This window comes from Pezoporus occidentalis, unplaced genomic scaffold, assembly GCF_034315485.1.
Source record: "Pezoporus occidentalis ecotype Australia unplaced genomic scaffold, CSIRO_AGI_Poc_V1 ctg106, whole genome shotgun sequence".
In the NCBI taxonomy this organism is placed as follows: Eukaryota; Metazoa; Chordata; class Aves; order Psittaciformes; family Psittacidae; genus Pezoporus; species Pezoporus occidentalis.
Genome location: NW_026912843.1, coordinates 1,564,180 through 1,576,474, shown reverse-complemented (window position 1 = coordinate 1,576,474; position 12,295 = coordinate 1,564,180). Strand labels below are relative to the sequence as shown.

Genomic DNA, 12,295 nt, shown 5'->3' with positions numbered 1-12,295 from the left:
TTCACCCATTTTTATGCTTCAGCAATATTCATCTGTATCTATCTAATCTATCTCTCTACGTGTTTTTCCTCCTGGGCACTGCAGTGCCCCAGTTCTCAGCCAAGAGCACACTGAAGGTGAAAGGCGAGCCCTAGAACTGCTGAAAACGCTTCAAAAGAGCAGACGAATGCGCCGAGAAGCAAAAACCACGGCACGCGCGTGCCTCAGTATAACCTGTTCTGAGTAATGACGGCAACGAACCCCAAGGAAAGCGCCGCGGCCTGGCTGTTTCTCTTCCTTCCAGACGGAACCCGTTTCACAGGGAAGCCGAACCAGCCCCGGGATCTCCGGGACAGGAGCACTGCTAAACCCCCTCCCGCAGGCCGCGGCTCCAAGCGCCACCCCCACCGCACCCGCCTCAGGAGGCCGGACCCCGGCGTCGGAAGCGCGGCGCCTCACGGCCACACGGAGCCCGGCCCGGCCCGGCGCCAGCGACCCCGACCGCGGCGAGGTTCGGGGTGACCGGGAGCGGAGCCCCGCTCACCAGTCCGCGCCGCGAGGCTCCTCCCCGCGCATGCGCAGTGCAGGCCCCGCCCCCTCAGCGCCGTGAGGGCCTGGGTCCTGCTGCCCGCCTTGGGTCAGAGCGCGGGGTGACGGCGGGCTCCTCGGCGGGACCCGCGCGGGCGCTGAGGGAAAGGTACAAAAATAACGTGATAAATGAGAGCAAACTTCGCTTCTTCTCGTTTGATGCGCTGGGAACTTGTTACCGGTGTGAGCGTCGCTCGTTGGAGTTGTAATCATACGTGCAAATATGATGCAGCTACTCTTTTACTCCTGTTTTGAGGTGATACTATTGACGTACCGACATGTTTTGGCTTCAGGGAGGCTGACTCTAAGCAGAGAATTCACAGAATCCCGGCCTGGTTTGTGTTGGAAGGGCCCTTAAAGCCCATCCAGTTCCAACCCCTGCCACGGGCAGGGACCCCTTCCACTAGAGCAGCTTGCTCCAAGCCCTGTGTCCAACCTGGCCTTGAGCACTGCACCCTGTGCCAGCGCCTCAGCACCCTCACATCTCCTCATGTCTAATCCAGAGGTCAGTGAATTCACTGGTGAAAACCTGTAAAAACACCTCATTTTTATGAGGTATTTTACCTTTTATTCCCATTTTACAGACATCATGAGTCATGGGGATCAGCGTTATAAGGCCACACAGGAAATGTAGCACAACACATGAGAATGCTGAGGTGGTGTTCCTGCAGTTCTTTCCTATAGAGGTCACTTCATATTGCATCTGATGAGTATTAATTGAGTTTGGACATAACTCGCACACAAAGTGCTGGAGGTAAACCACAGAGGACCCTGCTGTGCTCCTGTCAGCAAAGCACACAGCAAATCCTCTGAGATGGTTCATGGAGCTCTGCTGCTAAAATACTTAAAGTGCTCCAGGTCAAAACATGAAAGCAAACCAGCATCAAAGATGTCGCCCTGTTTCAAAATTCCTTCTAAATTTGTCAAATCAAGTCCCATTTAAATGGCGTTTATTTATGCTAGATATACCTATGTTTTGTTATTGTGCAGACACATTACCATTAGGCTTAATGTTACAGCGAGAAGTAGACAAAACACACAAAACCTTTAGGTCAGTTGCTTTCCTTCACATCTCATTATCTTCATACAGCCTTGAGGGGGAAACCACAGCATACGCCACTCAGCCACTGCCCTGAGTCACGCACAGATTTCTTCAACCCCGTATCTGCTCCCATTGCTGTGAGCCCAGTCTGTGCTTCAGCCAGAAATGCTGCTATCTGAAGGACAAGCTTGCTCTATGATGAGTTGTTTTGTAGGCTGTCAGTCATTGTACAGACACTTTCACAGATACCTGCATTTCCCTTTTTGTGATGAGACAGCAAACGGCCAGGCAGCAGCTAAATGACTAAACCATAGCTCTGAAAAGCAAACCCTCCAGGCTGTAGTAAATCACGAACTGGGAATGAGTCAGAAATGTCATACTGCTGTCCGGAGTTGAGAAGAGATGAGACAAGAGTGACCTGTGAGGAAAGGCGGCAGTAGCTCAGTCTGGAAAAGGTAAAATGGGCAAAACAGACCATTGTGAAGAGGCAGGCACACTGCATTTAGAAGTAATGTTGTGCCTGTGAGGTGAGTTGCATTGCAACTCCTGAAGATCCCTTTCATGGAAGTTTACAGGTCTCTGCAGCTCAGCAGAAAATGTAGTACTGCCCTTGAGATGCTTTTGTTAAGTCATCTCTCAGCTTTCCATTTCTATGTTACAGCCTCTCGGCTCAGGAATGTCACTTTGAGAATAAACTGCTTCATGTTCTCTCTGCCTGATTCATTGCTTCTAGCACAGAGTACTTGATTGCACACTATTTCTTGATACTCAGCGGGGTTATTCCACTGCTCTTTTATACACCAATGTCAGACCAATGTCAGCTTTCTGAAAAGACCCTATTTTCTAAAGAGTGATGAGAACGACTTGGTTGCAACCCCTCAGTTCCAGAAATGCATTGCCTTAAACTTTGACACACTTGCCTTTGCTGCACAGTTTCCAGATATCTGTAGCCTGATCCTCCATGCCGTGTTGTTTCCACTGCCATCCCCAGAATTCCCTATAGAGGCGCTTCTGCTTGGGGACGCTGCTGCATGCCCAGTAGTGCATGTACCAGCAATATGCCTTGCCAGGGGGAAGTAGCTTCTGCTCTGTGTTGTTACAGTGTTTCTCGGTGGTGGAGGAGTAGAACTGAAAAACACTAACAGTGGAAACTGTCAGGCTTATTAAACTCTTTCTGTGCCCACATAACTGGTAATACCCTTTAAAATTTGCATAAGCATTTGCAGTCATGTAGTCTCAGCCTTTCTGTGGTTTACTGTGTCCTTCCACAATGACTGTTACATTACAGAGTACATCTGGAATCATTTCAATGAAACATTCTGTTTATAAAGAGCTCATTTAATATTTTATTAATGAATATTTTAAATCTAATAATAACTAATTTTCATGCTATAAAGATTCTGCTGCCAGTAAAATTAAGTTGCCGTGTGCAGGAAAGTGCCAGGGAGTTTGATTATCCAAGGTGGTTGTTTTCTGGATGTTTGGGGACTTTTATAGGGAGTTGGGAAGTTAATTCCCAGTCCTATCCCAGCCAAAGCATACAGGCCAGGTACTCCTTAAATACATATTTTACATTCTTAAGCTTATTAAAAGAAACAGAAATGTCAGCCTGTAAAACTATTTGCCTGTGTAGCACTCTCAAGGAAGTTAGTCATAAAATCATGAAAGAATGCCCTATTCTTGTAACGTCTTTAGGTAATTTTGGATTGCATGCCAAAAAAAAAAAAAAAGTCCTGGCTCTTCACGAGATACATTTCTGTCTCTGTTTTCCATGGAATTTTCCTGTAAAATGTTCTTATCCCAAACTGGTGGTAGTCCACAAAAAGGAACGTTGTGACACTTCCTTTTAACTGCAGCCTGTTCCCTTCTCTCAAGGTGATGTGAGGATGGGCTCACACAGCTGCTGGAGGATGGGCTATAGTTATTTACATTAGCCTGTTCCAGCTTCCACCGACTGACAGAAATTCCCATGGAAATTCTGGTTCCATTAACTTTGACAGAGATATGGGACTGTTTGGGGAAACTTTTTTAAAAAAAAAAACAACTAGGGAATACTTTTCATTTTTATTAATATTCAGTATCTTAATTTTGTTTATTAAAGAAATAAATCAAGGTTAGTTTCTGCTTAGTTTCAGATGGTTTCCACAGGAGACAAAAAAAAAGAAAAGTCAGACAAATATTGGCCAAGTATCAACCCAGTAAGAAATCCCATAAGAGCTGAAATCCCGAGGTGGGTGGCAATAAATTGGATAGCATGAGAAAAGAGAACATTGAAAATGAGTATCTAGTGCGCAGACTTACTTCAGACATGGAAAGTGATTTTGTGTTTTTGGAGATTAAATACACTTTTAGGGAGCCATCTGATCCAGGTGACATCTTACCACTCTTCTGCACGAGGTGAGCGAGCACTCTGCAGGCGTCGCAGTGCACAGCGTCCCTTTTCTGCCCTCATCACTGGCACTCAGTGTCTGTTACAGACTATATGCACTTGAAAATTATGTGAACATTAATTTTCTCTGCATCAAGCCTTTCAGCATCCCCACAGTTCTACCCTTGGAAATGAAGGCGAAAGATCTGAGCTTGCAATTTCAGGGGAAATTAAGGGCACTTACAACCTCTGGGTTTTGCCCATCCCTTGAGCTCCAGTATCAGATTTATTTACCTTTTGTTGAAGAAACATTTGTTCCTTCATGGGTCATTAGTTTTTTATGCTTCATCAATCACTCAGGTAAATTGTTAAATGACGCACAGCTTCTGTTTTGCAAAATTCTGACACTTTCACCTTCACCTTGTGCAACTTAAGCAATGGGCCAGGCAATGAAAAGCAAGGACAAAACTCCAGCAAGATAATCAGCAAAAGGCCATTTATTTTATTTCAGTGGAAAAGAAAACTGTAATAATGATAGATCCCCACTAGATGTCCATATTTCATCAATTTTCAATTACAACCTCAGTGAACACAGCAGCCCCGTGCAAACTGCCTGCGAACTTCTGTGCTCCATCGGAAGATGTGACTACACTATGGATTTCCATGTTAGAGAAGCTGTGCACCTGGTTTTTTGTCCAGAAAGGCACTGAACCTAGCGCCAAACACTTAACCCCACCTTTCACATGGTACGTCTCCTGCTCTCAAAAGGCAGCTGGCAGACTTTTCAGATACACTCTCCCTGGTTGTTTACAACCTTGCTTTTCTTATTCTTTTCAAATTATTATGTGCTTTTTATTAACTTGTAGGAATAAATAGTTGGAAAAAGCTTTCAAGCTTTTTAGTTTGGTTTTCTGTTTGGTTTCCTGTTTTTCACTGCATAGTTCCTTTTTGCATTCAGTTGTGTGCAGAATCCTAAACCACTGGCTCAGATTTTTAGATACACCTGCATAATCGTTAAATAATTTCTTTGCTCATTATATTTCTCTCCAAATATTGATGTCTAATATTTACCTGCTTTTTCTGGGTATCTAATGGGTGTTGGAGAGCACAGTTACGCTCATGTGCATGTAGGTACAGTAACTGAGCACACAATTTTAAACAAACTGGATGCAGACAGCTTTTTGGCCCTGCTGTTCATTTACAGAAGATGCTGCTCAGCAAATCTAGAGCATCATTATTATCATGCCAAATCAGTGTCATTCTTACTGCTTTCCTTGATGACCTGTAACACTGCAAACTGAGATGCTACTTTATGCTTAATATACCCATGATGTTTTTGCTATTGGTGTACCAGTTCATTAACAAGAGGTCAGAGACCAGAAATGAGGTCAAATGTTAGCCAATTCCAAGGGCTTGAAATGAAGGCCTTATTTAAGATTACTGAATTCCATGCTAGGAATAACCCAGAAGAAAGTCTTTTTTTCACTGTTTTTCTTCTGGTTTCCCAGACATTTTCAGTTTGATTAAATGTAAGGATGGAATAGATTTTAGAGAATGCTATGTACCAGACAGCTTCCAGGACCAGATGCAAACTAGGCCCTAGTGATTTATAACTCCCATAGATGTGAGTATAACTTCTAAAGCTGAATCTTTCTCTGACACTTTTGCCTTATTTACAATATTAAGGAAACAGAATAGGTTCCTTTTATTATAGAACAAAATGAAAATTTGGTGTCACTCCATTTAATCTAGACCATGCCCGATCCAGGAATGAGCTTTCACATTTAGCTGTCTCTAAGCACATAAACAATCCTGCTGGATTCAGCTATTATCTGAAATGTGTCTCAAAGCTCATCCTAAATGCTGTCTAGGTTCATGTGTCATAACTGACAAAAGGACAAAATAACAAGCAAATCAAGATAAATCCCTACATCATCACATTCTAAGAATGGAAATAAACCAAATAAATCAATTTGCTGCCAAAACTATATACATTTTTGAACACAAAAAGAAACCCAGAACATCCTCTTATGGAATATATCCCAATCTTGAATATTTACTTTCCGTTTGTTTAATAACAGGAAAAGGTTTGTAGGTCTTTTGTTGAGTTTTACTTGTCAGCATCTTAATATTCCTATGGTATTCTTCTTAAAACTATTAACAGGAAAAAAAAAACAGTGCCATGGCCTATACTAGGAAATGTTCTGTTTATTTTAAATGCATTTATGAGCACACAAAGACAAACAATTACCGATCATAAACCAAGTGAGCAACTTATAATGGCTTGGTGTCTCATTTGTACTTCTTTATATAGTTCCTTGGCTCATTTGTCCCTGCCCTTCCTGTGTTCTGTGTGTTACCTCTCCCTGTACCTTCTGAACTTGAGTGTGGATTAAATCCTTTTTTTTCATTTCCCCCTTACCTGCTGGGCTCTGCTTCTTTTGGTGTTGCAGCCATAACAACCATTGGGCTAAGGTTTATAACACAACTACAACGGGGTCAAGGGATTGTCACTAGCATGAATCCTAAAACTGAAGGGCTTCTTTTTAAGTACATAGCCCTTAGACTAGACTCTGACAGAAAGTATGACAAACAGCTTTCAATGATCATTGGACTTCTTACAGAAGTACTTCAAAATGTTTTGGCCTCGCCTGTTCCATTGTGGCAACTGCAGTAACCACAACCACTGCACCGAAAACTAATCATGTTAAAAAAGTAGGATAGTTCTGCTACTGCAGGATAGACCAAGCTATATCTGATGGGCTAGTTCTCTTCACATAGCTGTAATGTGATGTGGGCTTGTTTAAACAGTGAGTAAGGTACAAACAGTGACTGGATTCCCTAGGATCATAACTGTGGGCACAGTAGTGTTTGAAATTCATGCTTCAGATAAAAAAAAAAAAAAGACAAATAACTAATAAAAGGAAGTGCAAACAGTAGGGAAATCTTGTTTCCATCTGTCAAGCTGTATAAAAGACAGTTGTACTGGAAAGAATAGTTGGCATTGTGGAGGCTACTGGGGCTCAGGCTTTGAGGACATCTTACATACTTGAAGTAGTTGGGGGAGGATGCATGATCTTCACCCAGTTCATCTTCACTGACTTAGCTATACAACAGATCTTTGGCGCAGAGACCAAGTTTTCAGTGATAAACATCAGGCTCAGAGACCCAGGCTTTGTTGATCATATCTATTTCCTGATTATTGTCATTAAAATGAGATTTAGCAGGAAACTAGGATCATTACTACTCCTTTAAAAATGTCTGGTTTCTCAGCCATTGGATAAAAAAGCAATGCTGTTGAATTGAGATAGTTCACCAGTAGTTAATCTGGGAAACACCTCTCATTACTCAGGTGACTGTGACCAGTTATCGCTAGAATGGGTAGGTCAAGCACAACCTTTTAAAACTGTGTGCTAGTATGGGCATGCTGCTTCAGCTAATGTAGTCTTTACAGGAAGTTACTAGATCTTTCAAATGGAATTTAAACATTATTTGTTGTGAGAGCTCTGTAAGCAAGACATGATTAAGAAATCTGTGGGCAAAAAAGGAGATGGTCCAGAAAGACTTTTTATAGACTTTTTTAAAGGCTTCTTTTTGTTATGCTAAGAATTGAAAAACAAAATCGTATTAACCCTGATCATGAGCATGGTCACTGAAAAAAGATGGCTGTGTTAGTATGAACATATTTATAAGATCATATTAACAGCATGAGCGAATTAAAGAGAACTGCTTGGTCAGGACTTTTCTGAACCAGTCAAAAATGCTTCAAATCTCAAAGGGTACACTGTAGGTTGAAAATTACTTCTGTCAACCCATTGAAAGAGTGGCATTTTCTGTTGCACTTGACTTGGAAATGGATGAACTATACAGAAGCTATCATATCGCAGAAGGCTTTGTTTTCATTGCTCAAACAATGCTGGCTTTTACACCCTAGGATAAGTAACTGTTGGGACTGCTCTCAAGTATGAAGAGAAGACTAAACACTTCAGCATTACCATGATGGAAGTGTGCTATTATCCAAACCCACACTTGGAGTTGACCTCGGTGTGTGTAACTCAGTGCTAAACTGAAGTGCTTGGTCTTTTCTGTGCTTTGACCTCAGGGCTGCTTCTGCACGTTAGTTGCCACAAAGCAAAAGTCATAGCTTTTTTTTAGCACCTAAGTCAAGCCCTTACTGTATCTTTCTGCAAGGTTATTTTCACATGTGATACAATTTACAAGCTACAATTCTTTTGCTTCTTATACAAATCCACAGCAGAGGCATGGGGCCAAGCAATATGGGTGGCTGTATTTGGATGCAAAGAATCCTGTCATCACATTGCAGCGTGTTATGAAACCTACTGTGCAATGTATGACATGACTGGATTTCATATTGCAAGGGAAGAAACTGATTAACAGTCAAATGACTACTAGATATTGGTATTCAGGTTTGTAAAAGAACAGATAAAAACATGCAACTCATACATGTATAATAATAAGCAAAACTACACATAAACACCCCATTTCTCACATCCTTTCCCTGACTGTAGCAGGTGGAAAGCACACATGTAATCTACTGATCTAAAATGTATTGGCTTTCAACATTTATTATATTTCATATAAGTGTCCTGAAATATTAGAGAAAATTAGGAATATTTGAATTGTTTAATGCCTTCAACCCATCACAGATGGAAGAGTCCATCTATAGATGAACATCTTCCATTCATTGCATTAGATCCGCAAAGCCCCATAGGAGAATCACAGTTCTGCAAGATGCCATTAGGGCACTAGATTATGCGTTTGGGCCTTGGATTAGGAAAATTGCCTGTAACCAGAGAGCAACCTGATGAATACACCTCTGTGAAGGCTCACATGCATGCACTTAAAGTGTTTAAGGTCTGGAACAACTTAGATTTACGCAATGTTCTAGATAGAATTGCATCAGTTCAATATATAGGCTGCCTAGAACGATGGGATGAAACTTCCTGGTTTAGCACACCATTGCCTATCTGGGTTGAGCAGGGAATCATGGCGTGCTGGTACCTAGAACTTAATTATCTGGGAAATGGTAATACAATAATGGTGTGAACAGATAGTATGCAAGACACACCGATTTCATATCTCCATTTTGCATACATTCATATGACGTGCAAGTTGCTGTCAGGTGCCCCTTGTCAGCTGCAATTTGGGAGCCTGATTCTGCTATTGTATAAGGGGACATTACAACATTTAACAGACCTCAACCATACAATGACATCTGAACTTCACTACTTACATTACTGATGGCTGAAAGCTTAATTCTCTGTAGCTTTCAGATACAAATTTCTGTGTTTACTTCTAAAGAGTGTTACAGTTTAAACCATACATGCTTTACTTACTTTTTTACCAGATCCCAGCGGTCTGTGATACCTTTCTCCTGAAAACTGCTTCTTTATCTTTCTTTTCACTTCAAGGTACCTGTTTTCCAATTGGTATTGCTTACTGATGCAGGCCTTTAGAGATACCTACCATTGTAAAAATGTTTTCTGCAATGCAAGTATTCTCATTCCTAATGTTCTTCATTGCCTCACCTTGTAACAGCTACTTGTGCCTTGCCTTAACCTTTCCTAAGGCAGGGACTGTTTTCAAATGTAGCCATAGAGCAGCAGAGTAAAACCTTGTTCCTGCTTGAATCCCTAACACTGCTTTAATGCAAGTATTGTGGCAGTGTGTGTGTAATTCCTTAAAGCTAAAGTTACTCAGTGAAAAGTCTCAGGGGTTCAAAATGAGCAAAACTTTTGCAAAATTCCTATTGCTAATCTACGGAATTTCTAACAAAGGTGTTGAAATCACTTACGCTTTTGCTGACTCATTTCCCCCACGCGATAGGTGGTGACCTCAGAAATACCCTCACAGAAGTTCAGGGCGCATAGTTGCCATCTGTACCATAAAGAACACACTGAACTCTCAACTCCAGTTCATCCTAAAACTTTTGCTTCATATACTTTACTGCACGGCAAACCTGAGTCTGATTTCAAATGTAATTTCCTTTTATAATCTGTTCTGACTCAGATGCTAAGTAAGAGTGGTATTTACAAAATATCTGTATCACCATGCATTTATCTTGCCAAGAGAAGTTAAATGGTTACATATTAAAAAGATTTTATAAGCATGATATGCCACAGTAAACATCAGTAAAAGCTGTTCTAAAACTATTTCTGTCTTTTGTTGGGAAACAAATTATTGAGGCTTGAAGGGGAAGACTGCTTAGTTAAAAGGAAGGAGAATTAAACATACTGAGGTTTTAAAGGAACTCTGGTTTGCTGATTAAGTACTTTCTACAGAAATGCAGCTAATATTTCCTTCTTTTTTAATTTTTAAGTCAGGCCCAACTGCCAGTAAATTACTTTCTTTACTGTGGCTGGAGGTTTATTTTTAGTCACAAAACCAGTATAGATCAAGACAGGAGGCTGAAAAGCAAGATGTCTGCATGCTAAACAAACTGCTACTCTTGGTGTCAACTCATGCATCTCACTGTGGCTCAGCCTAACTTTCTGTTGGGAAGCAGCCATCTGCTACGGCCATAAAGCTGACTTATGCCAGAGTCCCTTTCCTTATCTTTCAGCTTTTAGGCTCCATGCCTTTGGTTTTATTGTGGTTGAATTTTGCAGTACTTTGAGACTCACGGTGGTGCTGGAATTTTGTCTTCTTGTCTATGAACTTTTGGTGGGCACTATGACAGCATTGCCTTTTAGAAACAAAATCTCAGTCTCCATATGTGATAATAAATAGTTCAAAACAAGTCTCCCACCAAATGTTTAACATCACCAGATGACAGCCTGCTAACCCACTGGAAAATGATAGATGTTTTAGATGTCTGCTGGGCTGTTTGTGCAGCTTCTCTGAGCAGGTTGTCACCTTATTCTAAATTGAGAGATCCAAGGCATCCAGCTTTTAAATGAATGCTTTTCCTTTGCTCTTGAAGGTCTCTATGTCCACCAGTGCTGTTTACCACACTGTAGTTTATGCTGAGTTACTACTTTTCCCTCCTGTTCCCTTGTGTTGATTCAACACATCAATAGAGAAATTAATTCTGATCAGCATAAAGTCAGCATATTTCATTACATTAGAACATTCTCTATCATGTCTCCTAGCTTTCAGAAGTATTGAAAGACTAAATCGGTTTATGCTTGAGAAGCTCCTTGAGATCCATACATAATCCATGGGAAATACGCTGTTTGGTTTAAATTAAGTGCAACTCTACTCTGAGAATAAGCCTGCACACAGTGCTGCTGCTTCAGTAGAGTTGTACTTTGTTCATAACAGCTGACCAGTTAAAAAACTTGCTTTTTCCGCTCCTCATACTGTAGAGTTAATACAGCTCCAAGTGAGTGAACTGCAGATTACAGTTCATGTTCTGAAACTTCAAACAGAATTGTTTACTGAGTTTCAATCAATTACACCTATACAAAGTCATTGTAAGTGACAGGTGGGTCAATGAGGGCATAGTTTGCTGATGTGGGGCATAGCATGGATAAATTTGAGGCTCTAACTTGATCTCTAGAAATTTACACTTTTGGACACATGCAAAACGAATCTGAAAGGCTCTTCTCTTGTGTTCCAGAATCTAAGCTAAATTTGCCAGGTTTGTAGCTGGCAAAAAACTGTTTCTGCAATGTCTATAGTCAGTATAACTTCTTATACACATAAATCTCGGACACATGATGTCATATGCATGGATCAGTCCTTGTTGCTTGGTGCAGAACTCATACAAGTAAATACCCATGGATTCTTGCAAAAATCAGGATTTGAGAGTGCTGGATCCTGTGTATATTAATGGCATGGTTATCCAGTGACAGCCTGATGTCAGTAACATATATTGAAGGAAAGTCTTGGGACTACAAACTAATAACACAACTCATTGCAAGACTGTAACACGATTGCATCAATTCCTGCAATGGGTGTATGAATCCCTTGAGTGAGCACTGTCTGATTAAAAACTGACTCGTGGTTGGATTTGAATACTTGGAATAAATAAACCAGCAATTGACTGTTATGCAAGGGCTATATACTTTCCCCATAGACTTTCACAAAATGCCACATTTCTGACACCTTTCCAGCAGGCTATTTAAAGGCACCATGGTCTAGGCAGTTAGGATGCTAGACTGCAAATATGTATACTGGGTCATGTTCCCCATTCTGACATGCACTTGGCAAATAACACCTCAGTTACTCAGTACCCTATTTGCAAAACAGAATGAAGCCACTTACATGCCACTTACTTTGCTATTAATAGAGCATGGGACTTATTTAAGACCTATTAGTTCTTATAATTCCTTTTAAAAAATCCTTTAAAAGTA

The 12,295-nt window shown here is 41.0% G+C and overlaps 1 long non-coding RNA gene across 1 annotated transcript; it reads left to right on the top strand.

Annotated features, from left to right (window-relative positions):
- Positions 1-1,178: 1,178 nt before the first annotated feature.
- Positions 1,179-2,332, top strand: LOC134164490 (uncharacterized). Its single transcript, XR_009965164.1, has 2 exons — positions 1,179-1,321; positions 1,658-2,332. It is a non-coding gene; the product is annotated as an uncharacterized LOC134164490 (long non-coding RNA).
- Positions 2,333-12,295: the final 9,963 nt, after the last annotated feature.